The sequence below is a fragment of the Pantherophis guttatus genome, chromosome 2 (genome assembly GCF_059756535.1).
Source record: "Pantherophis guttatus breed Tessera chromosome 2, ASM5975653v1, whole genome shotgun sequence".
Classification (NCBI taxonomy): domain Eukaryota; kingdom Metazoa; phylum Chordata; class Lepidosauria; order Squamata; family Colubridae; genus Pantherophis; species Pantherophis guttatus.
Genome location: NC_142064.1, coordinates 11,429,649 through 11,447,324, shown reverse-complemented (window position 1 = coordinate 11,447,324; position 17,676 = coordinate 11,429,649). Strand labels below are relative to the sequence as shown.

At 41.8% G+C, this 17,676-nt stretch overlaps 1 protein-coding gene across 29 annotated transcripts in view; it reads left to right on the top strand.

Moving 5' to 3' along the window:
• Positions 1-5,223: 5,223 nt before the first annotated feature.
• Positions 5,224-17,676, top strand: part of SMAD2 (SMAD family member 2) — a 53,913-nt gene continuing 41,460 nt past the window's right edge. Inside the window, exons 1-4 of one of the 29 annotated variants that reach the window (XM_087885523.1) lie at positions 5,367-5,483; positions 7,559-7,666; positions 7,937-8,022; positions 15,690-15,818. The gene's annotated coding sequence lies outside the window, so the exon portion shown is untranslated. Of the gene's footprint in view, positions 5,484-5,760; positions 6,210-7,558; positions 7,667-7,936; positions 8,085-13,856; positions 14,051-15,689; positions 15,819-17,676 lie in introns of those variants that run through there. The other 28 variants (XM_087885519.1, XM_087885532.1, XM_087885522.1 and 25 more) reach the window with 28 other exon arrangements.

The window sequence follows — 17,676 nt, the reverse complement described above, 5'->3', positions numbered from 1 at the left end:
CCATGAATTTGTACAATTTTCTTTTAAATCATCTAACATAGTGGCCATCGTCTCATCAGATGGCAGTGAATTCCAGTTTAATTATGTGTTGTATATGGAAGTTTTCCTTTTAATTGTCCAGAAGATCCCTAAATTTAGTTTTAATGGGTAATGAATAGGCTGTGTTAAGCTATAGCTTGTTTTAACTATGATGGAATGAAGTGGGCACAATCTTCTGCTAATGCTAAATAATTTTTTTAAAAAATAGTTTGCAAATCATAATATGTGCAACTTAAATGCCCCCTGGACTTAATATGTGATTTTTTTTATGTTGTGTGAACCATATCAATGTATCTTCTAAACTGGGTTTTATTTATTTATTCTTCTATCTGCAGAATAGAATTAAGATTAGAAGATTTTATTCTAATCTTAATTCTAATCTTAATTCTATTCTGCAGATAGAAGCATAACTTGTATTTTTAAAAACAGCTTGGATCATGAACAACTGTTATTGCCATTTGAATGACCACCCTTATTAATGTATATTTTTTTAAAAATATTAGCACTCATCAATTTGTATATCAAATACATAAATGGAAAATATGTGTTCAAAGATTGACAATATAACTGTATTCAATTCCTCTTTCAATGCATACAGACAAAAGCAAATTGTTGCTGAAGTTTTAAATTAGTGTGAATTTCTTATAATCATAAACATCATATTTAATTTTAATGTGTGAAGAACTCACACTTCAGAAATATTGAATTTAAATAGGCAACGAAAAAGCAAATTGTCTGCCAAGGCATTGTACAATTTATAAAACTGGCATGGTTTATTGATTTATAATGCATATTAGCTAAGAATTCAAGGGGTCCATAAGAACTATATATTTATTAAACATTTTTATAATATACACATATACAAAAGCAATGTTCAATTGTACTTTTCAATATATTTTCATGAATTAAAATGGCAAACATACACAAGAAACTTGGCACAAATGTTAAAACCCAATGAATTTTGCAAACTAAAGGAGAATATAAAAAGAAAATTCATTTCAGAGGCTTGTAAACAAGAGAGCTAAATACAGTTGATGGAATGTTTTCTTTTCTGGAGGATGCAATTTTTCTGTATGACTTTGAACACTTTTCACAGGTTATCAGTTCATTGCTTGGGTATGTATAGCTGTATGTTTTGTATACACTATCAGAAAACATTGTAAGTTTGGTCTAGTGGTAAAGGGACCAGGCAGGAAACCAGAGGATGGTGAGTTCTAGTCCCACCTTAGGCATCAAAACTGTCTGGGTGACTTTGAGCCAATCACCAGGAGGCTCTGAGTTCCAGTCCCACCTTAGATACGAAAGCCAGCTGAGTAAATTTGGGCCAATAACTCTCTCTCAGCCCAATCCACCTCACAGGGTTGTTGTTGTGGGCAAAATAGGAGGAGGGAGGAGTATTCTAGCATCTCTATTGAAATTGCTAAGAATCACGGCTTCAGATTGGGGCAGCCTATAAATCCCACAAACAGTTTCTCGCTTCCCTCATGATCATTTCAAAGGGGAACAGTTCCTCTGCATTTTAAATACTTGTTATGCAAAAATGCAGACTCACAAGGTTGCATACCAAATGCCAAGGGAAACTCCATTTTCATTTTCTCCAACTGGCTTAGAAAACTTTTATTGACATATTTACTGCAGTGTTCTGTTGGAAATTCTTTTTAAAGATGAGCTAGATTCCATCACTTGAAATCTGTATTCCTGTAAAGATATTTTGGGGTTGTCATTTCCCTTGGGCAGTAATGGTGAACCTCAACGTGTTAAAACTTTTAAAATTTTTTTGCCTCACTTGACTCTGCTGGCGTGTCACACACATTCTCCCCCAGCAAAAAACAAACTCTTTACACAGTTATTTATTTTTAACATAATGCAGTCCAATCATCACTGGTGCTATGTATTATATACAGAAACCTCAAATAATTACAAAAAATGAAATACGAGTAAAAGAAGCTCATTTTTGGAGTTGTGCTTCCAAAATTGTTGTTGTCACGCTGGTGTGTCACCCAAAATGTTGTGGTGTGTCACCCTTGACACATGTGTCATAGGCTTGCCTTCATTGTCCTAGATCTCCAGACAGGTCTGATCTCAGATCTGTCTGGGGTTGCAGCAAATTACCAAGAAAACCATTGTAATTGAAATCCAAGTAATCATAAGGCCCCAGCAATGAAAGATGCCACAGCCATTAACATCTTATTATGTAACACCCTTTAAACATTGGCTGGTATGCAGGATTTTCACAGCATGAAAAGAAAGTGTTATCACTTGGAGGTGGCAAACTCTGTTGTCTAAATGCTATTCAGGAGGCAGTCTTTATCATTTGTTAATGGCTGCAAATCAGACTATCTGGAAACTCTTCTTACAGGGTAGATGTACTTTGACATTGTTTCCTAAATAGAAAAAGAATTAGCAGGGCATATTTGTTTGAAGGGTGCTGCTGGCTGCCCACCACATTGTGAAGCAAGACCCCTGATGATGATATTATTATGATGATTAATTTGTATTTAGCACTAGCAAGGAAAGGTAAGTCAGGCTTGATTATCTGTTTCCTGACTTAAGGTCATTCAGCCTCTGATGTGTTTACTGAATCCACACATAAAGTTAAGCCCTAAACCTTGCCTTGGGAACAATGTCTGGATTCACCTACTTGATCCCTAAATCAAACAAAGCGGCAGGATGGCTTAGCTCGATGTCCTTGGCACTTTGTAGATCAGCAAAAGAAGCGCATTTCTCCCTCCCTTAGGCCCTCTGAAAAGATAATTTTAGGAAGGAAGGGAGGCACCATTGCTGTAGAGCAGAGGTGGGAAATTTTGAGAGGAGAAAATGTCCCTGCAAATAAGATTAATGCAATTTGCACACTAAGGATGAGGGGGAAACAATTGGCCAAGGAAGACGTTAAAAGAGTTTCTTTTACTTTTTGTGTTTTTTTTTCCTCTTTTCTTTTTATTTGCAGGGGGGTGGTTGATAGGAAGAAATGGGATATTGCTGCTGACATATTTTTATCAAAACAAGATAATTTCTCTTCCCCCCCTCATGCCCGTCTAAACAATGCAGTTAGGAGCTATTTTTACAAACGGTTGCAAATCAGCCAATAATTTAATAAAATAATGAATCAAAATGGGGTGGTAACAAAGAAAAAGAAGCAAAAGGAGGTGGGTTTTTATGTCCCTCTGATCATTCTCGGTATATTGTATAGATAAGTCCTTGACTTATGACCACAATTGAGGCCAAAATGTCTGTGGTTGAGTGAGACATTTGTTAAGTGGGTTTTGCAACTCATTTTACAACTTTTCTTGCCACAGTTGTTAAGCGAATCCCTGCGGCTGGTAAGTTAATAACCCAGTTGTTAAGTGAATCTAGCTTCCCTATTGACTGTGCTTGTCAGAAGGTCGTAAAAGGTGATCACATGACCTTGAGACATAGCAACAGTCATAAATATGAATCTGTTGCCAAGCATCTGAATTTTGACCACGGAGATGCTGCAAAGGTTGTAACTGGTCATAAGTCACATTTTTCAATGCTGTTGTAACTTTGAATGAACTGTTATAAGTTGAGGACTACCTGTAATCACTTTCTTCTTCTTTTTTTCAAAGAAATAATGGGAGACAAAAAAAAAAAAAGAAAATAGGGGGCTATAAGTAAACTCTTCTGGGTGATGTTTTTTTATTGTAAGTTGGAATTTGCTGTTTCTGACTTTGGGCATATCTTACTGGGATTCTTAAAAACTGAATAGTTTTTGTACACCACTGAAGTCACTACCGTGAATGGGGTGGCCACATCAATCATTAAAATACATTAAAAATGTGGATTACAATTCCTCCCCTCCTTGTGTTGGCCTATGAATACCATGATCAGTTGTTGATTCTGTGCCATTAAGTCGTTTTTGACTCCTAATGACCATATAGATAGATTTTCTCCATGACAATCTATCCTTAACCTGGTCCTTCAGGTTTTCCAATTGACTAAACATAAATATATAACCCGTCCTTGAAAATTTGATGGTGGGGGGGAGCCCTCTCTGTGACCTTTGCAATAATCTTGTTTTTGGGTTGCACAAATGAAAGTTTCCCCTTGGCTAAGCATCCCTGTCAAAACCAGCTTCATGCCATGTTGGGTGCATTCACACATGCTGGAACAACTCACTTTCTGGTTTCATTCGCCCAAGACATGGAGCCATAACAAACCAAGTGGCAGGTTTGCACAACACACTTCCCCCCCCCCCACACAAAAAAACCCCACAATCCCAAATGAATTCCTAACCCAATTCACCATCATGGGTGAATATGGATCATCAAAACCTGGCTAAAATGTTGTGCAAAGACAAAAAAAAACCTGAATTTGGCTTTGTTAGCCCTTTGAATGTCTACTTTTCCATTGCAGAGGGGGAAAAAAAGGAAAAAAAAAACCTGGGCCAATCAATATACACTCCACCATTTGGAAATATCTTTTCCAGAGGTTGCATAATACAGACAGAGGAACATATAGTCAGTTGCATGCATACATGCAAGACGTGCAAAACACACAGCATGCAACTTTTGAGCATGGCTCCCTTCGTGCAACCAGAATATTTTACTGCAATAACAAAAATGTTCAGGTTAAGAGTTACCCCATTCAATTTTCTCCCGGGACAAAGTCTGGGGCTGCCTAAGCCTTTTTCTCCTCACACCTGGGCGTGGTGCTGAGGTGAAAAAGCAACGTTTCTGAGAGAAACAAAATTAGCTCTGGGACAGAAGAGGTTTTTTGTGGTTTTCGGGGGTTGGAAAAAGAGAAACAGCTTTTATTGTTTTTCTGAATAATTTGAATTTTGGGACGTGGCGATGGCGAGGACTATTTCCTCTCTTCCTGCTGCGCGGAAGGTTATCGGAACTAACGCGGAGGGATCCACGAATCCTCTACATGCGGCTCAACCCAATTTTTTTGCGAAGCCCTCTCCGGACTCCGGTCGCGCAAAACGCGAAGAGGAGGGCGGGGAAAGAGGCGGGACCTAAAGCCTGGGGAGGGGGATTGATTTGATGCGCGCCGCGGCCAATCCGGAGCTTCCTTCTGCCCTCCTCAGCCGCCTCCCTCCCCTAGCGGAGTGAGCCCCCGTCGCGTCAGAGCGATGGGTCGCCTCTCCCGACACCAATCGCCGTTTGCTGAGGCCGCGAGCGAAAGGCGGGGCTTAAGCCAGGGCGGGAGGGGGAGGTGGAAGGGGGGGGAGGGGGGAGAAGAGAAAGAGGCGTTCGGTGACTAAGCCCCCTCCTTCCTTTCCCCACTTTCTCCATTCCGCGCCGACGCTCTTTTGGATGGACGTCCGCGCCAGCCAACGGCGTCGCGCGCGGCGGGCGGAGCGTAGAAGAGGGGCGGGGCGGGGCCGGATCCGGGCAGCCAATGGCGGGTGCGGAGCGGTGAGGGGGCAAGCCAGCGAGAAAAGAACGAGGGCGGCAGAGGCGCAGCTCGGGGGCGCGGAGGTTGGTCTCAGGGGCAACGGGTGGCCGAGCGGGAGCGGCGAGGACCAGAGGCCGCGCAGGGAGGGAAGGAAGGAGCGGGTGGGGGTGGTGGGGTGAGGGCGGCATAGGCCCCAAAAAGCCTGGGCTGCGCGTGAGGTGAGGGTGGGGGTGGCGCCCACGCTTTGTTGTGGTGGGGGAGGGGCAGGCCTTCCCTTTGAGGGGGAGGGGCGGCGATGAAAGCGGACGGGGGGGGGGCTGAGAGAAAGAAAAAAAAAAGATGACCCCGCCTCCTCCTTTCAATTCCCTCCGCCCCCTTTTGCCCCCCCTCCTCCCCCCCCACGATGCGAGTCTGCCTCAGGCAGCGGGATGGGCCGGCCTCTTTTTTTTTTTTTCCTCCCCCCCTCCCCACACACACACGCCCTCCCCGCCCCCATTCCGGGAGCCTCGCTCCTCCTCGGGCGTCAAGCGTCAGGATCGCCTCCCTCCCTCCCTCGCGCGGCGCACGCTGCAGCCCCTTCGCCGCCACTGCGGGGTTGCTGCGACAGCCTCCCGGGCTGAGGCGGGGAATTCTGCGGGGCCGGGGGAAGCAACAGCAGCAGTAACAGCCAGCGAGAGAGCGGGGATCAGCAGCAGCATCTCGGCCGGCCGCTCGAGTGGCTCCGCTTCCCTCCCGAGGCAGGTTTTCCTCGCGAGGAGGAGGAGCAGCAGCAGCAGCAATTTTGGGCTTCCTTGGAGCTGGTCTGCAAAGTAACCCCCTTCCCCCCTCCTTACACTCATCCTTCCCCCCTTCTGGGAGTCCCAGCCCGAGTTTCCCTTCTTAAAAGCGGGGCGTCATGGGGGGGGGCGGGGGGCGGCCATCGGAAGCCCCTTGGAAGAGGCCGGGTTCGTATCCGGGCGCAGGCATGGATTTGCAAAAGAGAGGATAGATTATTAAAAGAAAAAAGGATGGAAAACGTTGCATCCTTCTCCTCCTCCTCCTCCCCTTCCTCTCGTGCAAGCTTCGCGAATGCTTTTTTGTTTTCTTTTTTGCAAGGCGGCTGGGTTTTTTTAGAGCCGCCTCTGTGCAGGCGAAGTAGACACGGAGGTCGGGTTGCGGGGTAGGGGTGGGGGGGGGGAGGAGAAAGGAACTGAAGTTGGTCAATAGGTTGGGTATTGTAGTGTTGACTTGGTGCCGTACTCCGGGGTGCGGGGTTTGTCGCCGTTTTGTAGAAAAAGGGAGGTTCAAAAAGCACCACGCCATCACGGTAAGATGGGAAGGTTCCCCCCACCCTTTTTTAATTTTTATTTTGAAAGACTATTATATTACAATACAGTACACCCTAAACCCCCCCCCCTTTTTTAAGGTCTTTAAATAGGGGCATGATTTGAAGTACTGTATGGGGGTGGTGTTGGAGTGGATGACCTATAACGGAGGTCTTCAAACTTGGCAGCTTTAAAGACTTGTGGACTTCCAACTCCCAGAATTCTCCAGCCAGCAGGACTTCAATTCTGGGAGTTGAAGTCCAGAAGTCTTTAAAGCTGCCAAGTTTGGGAACCCCTGACCTATAAGGTCCCTTCCAACTCTCTGTTAATCGGTTAAATCTGAACTTCTGTTGCCTTCGGAAGTTGTGGGAGTTTCATCACTGGAAGCTTTCAAGAAGAGATTGGGCTGCCATCTGGAGGAAATGGTGTAGGGTCTTCCTGCTTGGGCAGGGGGTTGGACTTGATGACCTACAAGATCCCTTCCAACTCTGTTAATATGTAATATGTAATCCTATCTAGAAGAAGAAGAGGGGGAAAAAAGGAAATTGCCCAAACTATATATCTTAGGATAGAACACACCTTTTGTTTTTTTTAAAAAATGCTGTTTACCCCTTTCCTGTCCCTATGATAAACCAGTAATAAGATTAAATGACTCCTCTTTCTGAAATACTGCTACAAAATATCGTCTGCACAAAATTATTTCTGGATGAAATATTTGAAGATTGTTTGGGGCAGTTATGGCATACCAAGAAAGGAATCTGTCCATTCTTTCCCCCCCTCCACCTTTTCCCTTGATGTTGGCCACTCACAATATTTTGTTTTAAACAATTAATGGAGAAAATATTGTCTTTCAGAAAAGTCAGGGTTGTGACAAAAAGAGCACACAATTTGCCTGTATCTAGATGAGTTAATCAACAACTGAAATGGGATGCTTATTTCAGAAATAAGGTGTCACCTCATTGGTAAGCATTTGGTGTTCTCAATCAATACAAAATTCTGACTATTTATGAGTTAATAACATATATGGTTTCTGGGAATTGTTGGTGTTCTTGTCAGGATGTTGGCTACAATTACGTTTCTGAGCTAATATAGTGAATGGGATAAAATTCTCGTAATACAGGAAATGTTCATTCTCGTTGTAAGAAGTAATGTACTTGGAAATTGCAATTCTGTTGAGTGAATTCAACTTCAGAGTAATTTATGTCCCCATTTTTCCTTTCTTATTATACAAGTGCCCAGTTTCCTTATGAAGAAAATGCATTTTGAAAACATGCCTATAAGCACCTGCTGTTACCAAGACTCTGAATATGCTCACAGGGTGAGCCACAAAACTTCTGTTGGAAAGAATTCTAAATGAGGCCTGCTCTCCAAAGGGATAAGGTAGAGGTCGGAGCTGGACAATTTGCAGTTATTGATATGGGGAAAGCAATATCTAGAAAGTGCCCAGACTTTATTCACTAATTTTATTTACTTGTAAAAATATCCTTTGGTTGCCTTTTGAGGCACAGTAGAGAATGAAATTTGGTAGCATAACAATAAATTCTCTCTTCTGCCCCACTTTACCCCAAAATTTAGTCAAAATATAAATTTGCAGGACTTTTCTAGTGCAGTCCTTGAAGGTGTGATTGATTACAACAGGGAAGACGATTGGTCCTCTACTTCCATTGATAGAAGCAGTTTCTTTGGTAGTAAAGTGCCATAATACATTAAATGCAATCTTATAAACTGTTTGAGAGTCAGTTTTGTTACATTTGATACTGCTTACATGCTTTATGAAGTTAGTTGGTCTTTTTCAAATTAGTTCAACAGAAAGTTTAATCAGTGGAACGACTTGCTTCCAGAAGTTGTGGGTGCTCCATCACTGGAGGTTTTTAAGAAGAGACTGGACAGTCAATTGTCTGAAATGGTATAGTGCAGTGATGGTGAACCTTTTCGGCACCGAGTGCCCAAACTGGAACATGTGCCGGAGTTCTGGAAACTCGAAGGCCAGCTGGTTTCGCGCCAGCCAGCTGGTCTTCGTGCGTGCTGGAGCCCCAGAAAGATCAGCATGCACGCTGTAAACCAGAGGAGCAGCTGGCGACAGCGCGCGTGCCCACCGAGAGGGCTCTGCGTACCACCTCATGCATGCCATAGGTTCGCCATCACGGGTATTAGGGCTTCCTGCCTGAGAAGGGGATTGGACTAGAAGACCTCCAAGGTCCCTTCCAACTCTGTTATTCTGAAAGATAGTTTAACACTTTCAACATTTTAACATAATTTCTAATGAATATTGACAGCAAAACACAGGTAATGTCTTGTGATCATCTGTCATAGCTTTGTGGCAGCTTTGTAAATACCTCTTTGCCTAAGAGCTGTTTTAAAGTACCGGTAGCTAATTGAAGACAATAATAGTGTTGATTCTAACACATTTCTTGGAATGAAAGCTTGACTTAACTTGATGAAACTCACGTGCCTAAAAATGGGTTGTGTATTCTTTTATGCTCTGTATTATCGATAGCAGCGAATGTGAAACTGGGCTAACAAATTACTAACTTTGTTTTGCTAGTTTTAACTTTTTGCAGCTTTCATTGTCTGGAAATGAGGCAGTCAGATTTTTTTTTGCCTGTGCAGATTTGCAGAATCTTTCTTATACCTGTTAAGAATTCAAGAATACTGCCAGTTTTGTATTCTGAAAGGTAGAAGAGTTTATTTTTTACAGCTTACTGTCTGCATCTTTAAAATAGCAACATTTTGTGCTTGATCTTGCAGAAATCCTAATAAAATAGATTGCTGTTGTTCTTATAACATGTAAGGGGAATTGAAACTGTACTTGACTTGCCCAAGGCCACCTATTACTAATATGGTAATTGAGTCTGCATTTGAATGTGTCATATTTACTTGTGCATATTAAAACTAAGGCAGTTCATTAACATTTCTGCACACTAACAGCTACAGTTTAAAAAGTGCAATGGGTTTTAAGATACCACTTTTTCATCTATATATGAAGATTTATTTGGATTTCTGATTGCAGAACTACGTGCTAAATATTTCTGTTATCTAGTAAGACATTTCATAGTGTAAAGTGGGTTGAGCAGAATCGGAATTGAGATACTTGACTTAGGACCACAATTGAGCCCAACATTTATGTTGCTAAATGAGAAATTGGTTGTGAGCTTTGTCCCATTTATAGGAGCATTAGCCCAGAATGGAAACTTATCCAATATCTGACATCCTGGTACCCATTCTGAACACAGCAGAGTTGAGAGAGAGAGACCCTGACTGTGTCTGTCAAGATTGTAGGGAGACTTAGAGAAGAACAAAGGAGACAGACTGAGAAAAAAGAAAAGAAAAGAAAATTGAGTGGAAGAAGAGGTTATTAGGAAAAGCTTGTGCAGAAACAGGCAATGCTTTAGTTAAAGGGCAGGGAAGATGAGGAAGATAAGTTACAAGACAGTATATCAGTTGGTTGACTTGAGACTAAAAAGTGTGGCCAAGACTAGGATTTTCTAATTTGGGGGCAGGGAAGAATAAGGAGTTCTGGAAGTTTTTTTTAAAAGAAAATATGGCAGATTTTTTTTTTACAGTTTGTTTTACAATTTTGTTTCTTGCCTCAGTGGCAGGAAAACGTACGCGTTTTAGCAGATATTGTAAAAAATAGAGGCTGTTTGCATCTCAGGTTCTCTTGTGAGTAGGGTAGGCAAAAGACAAGATTCCATTTACAAGGGGAGGGTCTTCCTTGGGTGCTTTTCAAAGCATCCCCTTCCTCCTTGACATTAATGTCGATGCTCAACAAAAGTAAAATAGAATAAGCTGTAGCAGTAAAATAACCCCCTTTCTCTATTGCTTTTCAGCAGCCAAAATAAAAGGTATGCACTTGTAATTCAGAAAGATAGTCAAGAGCCATTGGTATTAGTAAGCATTGATAACCTGTCCCCTTTTTTAAACTATTGAAATTGGCTGCAATTACTGTCAGCTGGCAGTAAATTCCACATGTGTTGTATGAATAAGTGTTTCCTTCTCTCCCTACATTTATCTAACTTTGAGAAACAGAAGATAACTCTTCATATTATCTAAACAATGTGTAAATTTATGCACCAGTATGTTTTTCCTTGCTCTCCCTTTGCTCCAAGCTGAATAGCTCTAGTTACTACTCCAGCTGCCTGATTATTTGGTTGCCTCCTTTTTTTTTTTTTTTTTTGCATCTTGTTCAGTGTCTATCATAACCTTAAGGTGCAGTGGCCAGAGCTGTATACAATACTCCAAGTGTGTTCTTGCCATGGATTTGTATAAAGACATTACTGTATTGGCAGTTGGGTCTTCAAGTGTGGAATTCGACTTTTTGCAGCTTTTGCACACTGGGTTGATACTTTTATTAAGCTATACATCATGACTTGTAAGTTGCTTTCCTCCAACATAACGTTCATTTACCTGGTCTGAAGAGTTTCTTTTAAAGTTCTTCGCATTCCCTTTGGAATTGTCAGTAAGCATGCTTCTTCACTACTCAATCCTAACTCCAGAGTTGTTACATATAAGTTTGAACTCACCAGCTCCCAACACTGATCCCTGGAGAAACCAGTTTGCACATCTAGCCAGAATTAGAATTGCTTATTTGTTTCTGTTCTCTGCATTCTATTTTTAATTAATCGCCAATCCATCAAACTACTGGTCCTCATAACCCATAGCAATTGAATTTGTTCACGAGCCTTTGATGAATGGATTTTTCAAATACCTTTTTAAAAAATGGAAATATGTAATATTTATTGGACCATTTTTGTCCATATGGTTGTTGATGCTTTTAGGTAAATCTTCAAGATGAGTGAGGTAAGACTTTTATCTTTGTCACATTGATTCTTTTTTTTATAAAGGTTCGTTCTTTGTGTTTGCTTATTTTCTTTTTGAACTCTCTTTAACCATTTCTTAGATGTTAAAATGATTTAACTTCAACTCTGTGATCTCTTTTTAAACTTCAGGGCCACATTTTCTATTTTCCAGTCTCAAAGACAGATTGTAAAAGGGAAATTATGTATTTTTGTGAAAGATCAACTATTCCATAAGTAAGTTCAAGAACTCTTGGGTGGGTGTCCTCCAGACCTAGAATTGATTTATTTTTAGTTTGGCTTATAACTTCAGTTAACATTGCCTCCGTTTGCCTAAGTTCATCTGAAAGTCTTCTTGAAAAAGTGTTGTATGCAGGAATCTGTTCTAAATCCTCAGTAGCGGAGACTGACTCATTAAGCTTCGCTGCTGTTTTTCTATCTTTATTAGCACACTTTTAATGCTCCTTCTCTGATTGGTTTCCTATTCTGAATGTGAAGAAAATGTTTTTCATCTTAGTTTTCTTTGCAAAATGTTCTTCTAACCATTTTTAGGAGGAGGCATATTTTATTGGGTGCCTGGGAAATGCCCACCCAGCCAGGGAGGAGGCAGGGAATTAGCCACAAATCCTTGCGCAGTAAACGATCCAGACCTGACACCACTAAACCTCATAGAGTCTTAACTTATCTGTTCCCAAGTCAAGACAAGTAAAACTTTCTGGGGATATTTCTGTATCATAGGCCGAATATAATAAAAGGGCTATTTATTTATTTGCATCCTGCTTTTATTATTTTTGCAAATAACTCAAGGCGATGAACATGTCCAACACACGTTCTTCCTTCTGTTTTCCCCTTTTTTTTCTTTCTCCTTCTGTGTAGGCTTTCAGGTAATCCTCACCTTAACAACCTTTTGTTCAGCTATTGTTTGAATTTACTATAATGCTGGAAAAATGGACATCTATGACTCATGGCCGAAATTATGACCGCTGCAGTGCCCTGGTAGTCATGCAGTTGAAATTCCAGTGATTGGCAGCTCACCTGCTCTTAAAACCACAGGGCACTTCAACCCTCCCCCATCTCTTCCCATCAATGCTCTTTTGGACCTCCTGCTGCCTCGGCTTGTTTGGTGACAAGCAATCCCAGAACTGCACAGGTATGGGGCCGCTTGCCATGCCCCCGGAAGGCTCAGCTACCTCAGCAAGTGCCAGCCTACGAAGCATTCATGGTTGCTTTGAAAAGAATTCTATTTAAGAATTATTATTACAGATAGTCCTCAACTTACAACCCCAATTGAGACCAAAATGTATGTTGCTAAGTGAGATATTTGTTAAATGAGTTTTGCCCCATTTTACGGCTCTTCTTGCCACATTTTTTAAGTGAATCACTGCAGTTCTTAATAACACGGTTCTTAAAGCGAATCTGATTTCCCCATTGACTTTGGTTGTCAGAAGGTCGCAAGAGGGGATCACATGACTCCGGGACATTGGAGCCATCATAAAAGTGAGTCAGTTGTCAAGCATCCGAATGTAAATCACGTGACCATGGGGGGATGCTGCAACTATCATAGGTGTGAAAAATGGCCATAAGTCATTTTTCTTGCTCAACGTCTCTGGTTTCTAACATTTGAGTCTAAATCAAGTTAATAAGTAATCTATTCCTTGATCTATATACAAATTTACATATCTCAGTTGAGCAATGTCCATTGTTTTACTTTTAAAACGAATAAAATATTTAAAATTAAAAAAAAAGTCATTTTTCTTCAGTGTTGTCGTAACTTCGAACGGTTACTAAAAATGTAAGTCAAGGACTACCTGTATTCTATTTAAGAGCCCAGACGGCCAAGTTCTCCAATTGCACAATTTCTCTTTGGTGACTGACCGGAAGTGAGAAAAATGCTTCCTGCTTACTCTGGAGGAGAGATCTTGCTATTTTTCTCAGGTAATGTGGGCAGGTCACCTGCAGCATGAAAATGAACTGCCCTTTCATTTTCGATAGACATTAAGCAGGAAATGAAATTTTTAGTTCTTCTTTCACTTTTTCCTGAAAGGGGAAACTGTCCTGCGACAAATAGTACCTTGCACATTGAAGTGATATAGGGTGAAGACAAGGGGGCGCTTGCTGAAGTAGGCTGGGGAGCAAAAAGAACACTTACAATAGCACAGTTGGAAGGGACCTTGTAGGTCATCCAGTCCAACCCCTCCCTGCCCAAGCAGGAGTCCCTACACTATTTCCGACAGATGGCAGTCCAGTCTCCTCTTGAAAGCTTCCAGTGATGAAGCTCCCACCATTTCCAAAGGCAGCTTCTGTTCCATCGGTTGATTGTTGTTCTCACTGTCAGAAAATTTCTCCTTATTTCCAGGTTGAATCTCTCCTTGGTCAGTTTCCATCGACTATTCCTTGTCTGGCCTTCAGGTGCTTTGGAAAATAGATTGAAAATATAGTTTAAATCTCAAGGAGTGGTGACTACTCCAGTCTTGAGGTGGGCATGGAAAGCCATCCATGCTTTTTGAAGCTTTGAATATATGACCATACTGGATCCCGTCCATCATAGTTGTAAGTTGTAATGGTTATAAAATGAATCCGTCACATGACCAACTTTATTTTACAAGCATTTTAGTCATTAAGCAAATGTCATTAAGCAAGTTCATAGTTCACCATGGGCAGTTTTACAGAAAACCAGAAGTGCAATTGATACCAGTGAAACAGAGTATCAAAATAAAAGAGTTGGAAGGGGCCTTGGAGGTCTTCTTCAACAGGAGACCCTATACTATTCCAGACAAGTGGCTGTCCAGTTTCTTCTTAAAAACCTTCAGTGATGGGGCACCCACAAGTTCTGGAGGCAAACCGTTCCTCTGGTTAATTGTTCTCACTGTTAGGAAGTTTCTCCTTAATTCCAGGTTGCTTCTCTCCTTGATTACTTTCCATCTACTGTTTCTTGTCTTCCCTTGCGGTGCTTTGGAAAATATTAGTTTACTGCCTCTTATTTGTGGCAGCCCCTTAAATATTGGAAGACTGCTATCATGTCTCCCCTGGTCCTTCTCTTCACTAGACTAGCCATGCCCAACCGTTCTTCATATGTTTTAGCCTCCAGTCCCCTACTCAGCTCTGTTGGTCTTCTCTGCACTGTTTCTAGAGTCTCAACAATTTTTTTTTTTTGTAGGTGACCAAAACTGGGGTGCTCTATGGTGTGAAGAATCCTTGGTGTGTTTGCTGGTTAGACTGTGGTGCCATGTGGGACTGGGGGAGAAGGCATCTCGGCAAACGAGCACTTGTGGGCACTTACTGGGGTGCTGCTAGGGCACTTGAGGCAGGGTGCAGGGAGGCCAAAGGGCAGAGCAAAGTGGGAGTTAGGTGGGGGAGTTGGGAGCCATAAGGTTAAGGAACTGGGAGGGACCCACCCTGGAATGGTTTGGATTGGGGTGGCTACTCAAAGAAAGACTCACTTAGCTCACAATTCTCGGTTAGTGACCACAGTGGGGAGTGCTGTGATTGCTGTCAGAAGTTGGGGTGCAGTCATGTGATGTCTCTCTTTACAACCTCACTGACTTAATGAGACCAGTCCCAGTCCCACTTGTAGTTGTAAGTCAAGGACTCCCTGTACCTACCAATAAATTGAGTTAACTTGGATTTAGGATAGGTTAAAGTGATACTGCCTCAACGGATGGCACCTCCTGGTTGACTTTAGAGCTTCGGCACTAAACTAGTTGTAATCGTGTGGGAGTTTTCAACGAATATCAGGGCTGTAGGGCAGATTGCTAAATTGAAAAAAAAACAACACATCCTGCAATGTAGCAGTGGGATGAAGTAAAAAATTACCTAAGAGTTAAGCTTGATTCAAAGGAGATCTTAACCTTAATCTTTAAAGAAAATATTACTTCATTCAGTATCTAATTACTGAAGTTGTTTGTCACAGTTGACAAGAGTACTAATTTAAAGTAATTTTAAAAGGATTAGGGTGTAATTTTTTTTTGTTAGATTTGTATCTCACCTTTTGTTCAGGATCTCATGGTGGCATATGCAATGCCTCTCCTCCCATTCTCCCCCTCAATAACACCTGTAAGAAAGTTGGGCTGAGAAAGAGGGGTTAACTTGAATTGATGAGGAAGCTTCCTTGGATGTGAATAAATTGTGGGTATGTTTTCAGTGCCAGTCAACACCTTAACCGCTGTCCCACACTGCTTCATTCTCACAGACGGCAATAACTTACTAAAGCTGTTATGACAGAAAAAGAATCTTTCCAAGATACCTAAGATGCTTACAGTCACTCATGGCCTAATCACCCCCAGACTGGACTACGGCAGTGTGTTCCTGAAGAGCAGGGGTGGGTTCTAAATTTTTTTACTACTGGTTCTGTGGGCGTGGCTTATTTTGTGGGCGTGGCTTGATGGTCATATGACAATTATTTAGGATTTAGCAGAGGTACTGGTCTACCAGGCTTTTAACTGCTTGCAGAGCTGTACCGATCTACCCATTTATTTTTTCAGGCACTGGTCTACCCATTTATTTTTGCAGGCATCGGTCTACTCATTTGTTTTCTTTTAATACTTTGAAGCCCCCTGGCAAGAGTTTAAACAGTTTTTTTTCCTCTAGCCATCAGCTGGGACTCAGGAGGCAGCAATAGATCGGGGGTGGGGCCAAATAAAAGGTAAGAATAATGTGGGGGGGGGCAGAGGGGAGAACCGGTTTGGTGACATGATATCGTCACCACTACTGGCTTGGCGGAACCGGGAGGAACCCACCACTGCTGAAGAGTAATTTGGGAGCTTCAGCTGGAACAGGGTGGTAGGCAGTTTGATGCACTCCTAGAACAGCGCATGTTACATCTTTACTCAAGAGGGTTGCGTTGGCTGATCGTTAGCTTCCAGGCCCAATTCAGGGTGCTGATTTTAACCTTTAAAGCCCTTCATTGCATGGGGCCAGGCTGAGGGATCCTTCCCACCTGTTATATCAGCCCACCTCATGAGCACTAGCAGATAGGGTACATTGTAGGTTCCATTGATGGGTCACAGAAGATATGCCTTCTTTGGTCTGGAGTCCACCTTATCCTTCACCCTGAAATTAGGTTAGTTCCATCCCTTTTAATATTCCAAAAAGCCCTCAAGACCAGGTTATGTGATCAGATCTAGAGCTCTCAAGATACCAGAGATTTGCTGAGGTGGCCATTTTTATTCCTAGGGTTATATCTTTGTTTTTTGTTGTATTTATTATTACACTTTCTAAATATGTTTATCTTGTGCTCTTCCCATTGTTTCTGGTGGAATGTGAAGCTGTATAAATCTGATTGATGATAGATAGATAGATGGATGGATGGATAGATACTCTGTTTATTACCATGCAGAGTTATACGCTTTGCTTTGCTTTAGTTAGAATCGCATAACTCTTCTGCAGAATAGTATTGATACACTGGGTTTTAAACATGCTGTATGCATTGTTAGACATACATTTACATTTTTAAAATCTTGATTTCTGTTTTTGTATGAAGAAAAGGCATTCCTCTGGAGTAAGTTTTCTTTCCTGCATTGAAGATAACATTTATATGGATCATGCATATTGCAGGATCCAATCTGGGTCAATCACCGGAACCAGCGGTTAAGTGTTCTGAGCTTTTGGACTTATGCTGGAACCCATCCTAGGGAATTTAGCAGTGTGTGTCTGCTAGAGAGAAGTTCCCTGAGGATGAGCTCCAGCACGAGTCCAAAAACTTGGAAGACTGAACCTCTGGTCCTGGTGATAGACCCAGTTTGGATCCTGCAATATTATCCTGGGATACGTCCGTTCACCTTCGTTCGTGATTATGCATGTTACCTAATTTTTTTTCTCAAAGCTCGCTCTTCAGCTTGTAATGAAACTGTTTTGAATGATCCCTGTGCCAGTTTATTTGAATGTTAGGGCAGGGCCAGAAGCATTGGTTGGCTGCCTTATTCTCTTGGCCTTATATATTGCACTGTCAATATACTGTATTACTATCTCAACATCTACATTCATTTGCAAAACGTAACTCATTTCTGAAAAATAAGAGTCTGGACTTGCATATTCATAAATGACCCTTGATCTGGAGAGCAACAATGGACTCGGGACTTATAGTTGAAGAAATGCTGCCTGTTCTCTGTAGTTTTGGCAACAGTATATACAGTTTTAAGAGTTTTAAGATGCAGTTTTCAGATTACTTTGTATTAATG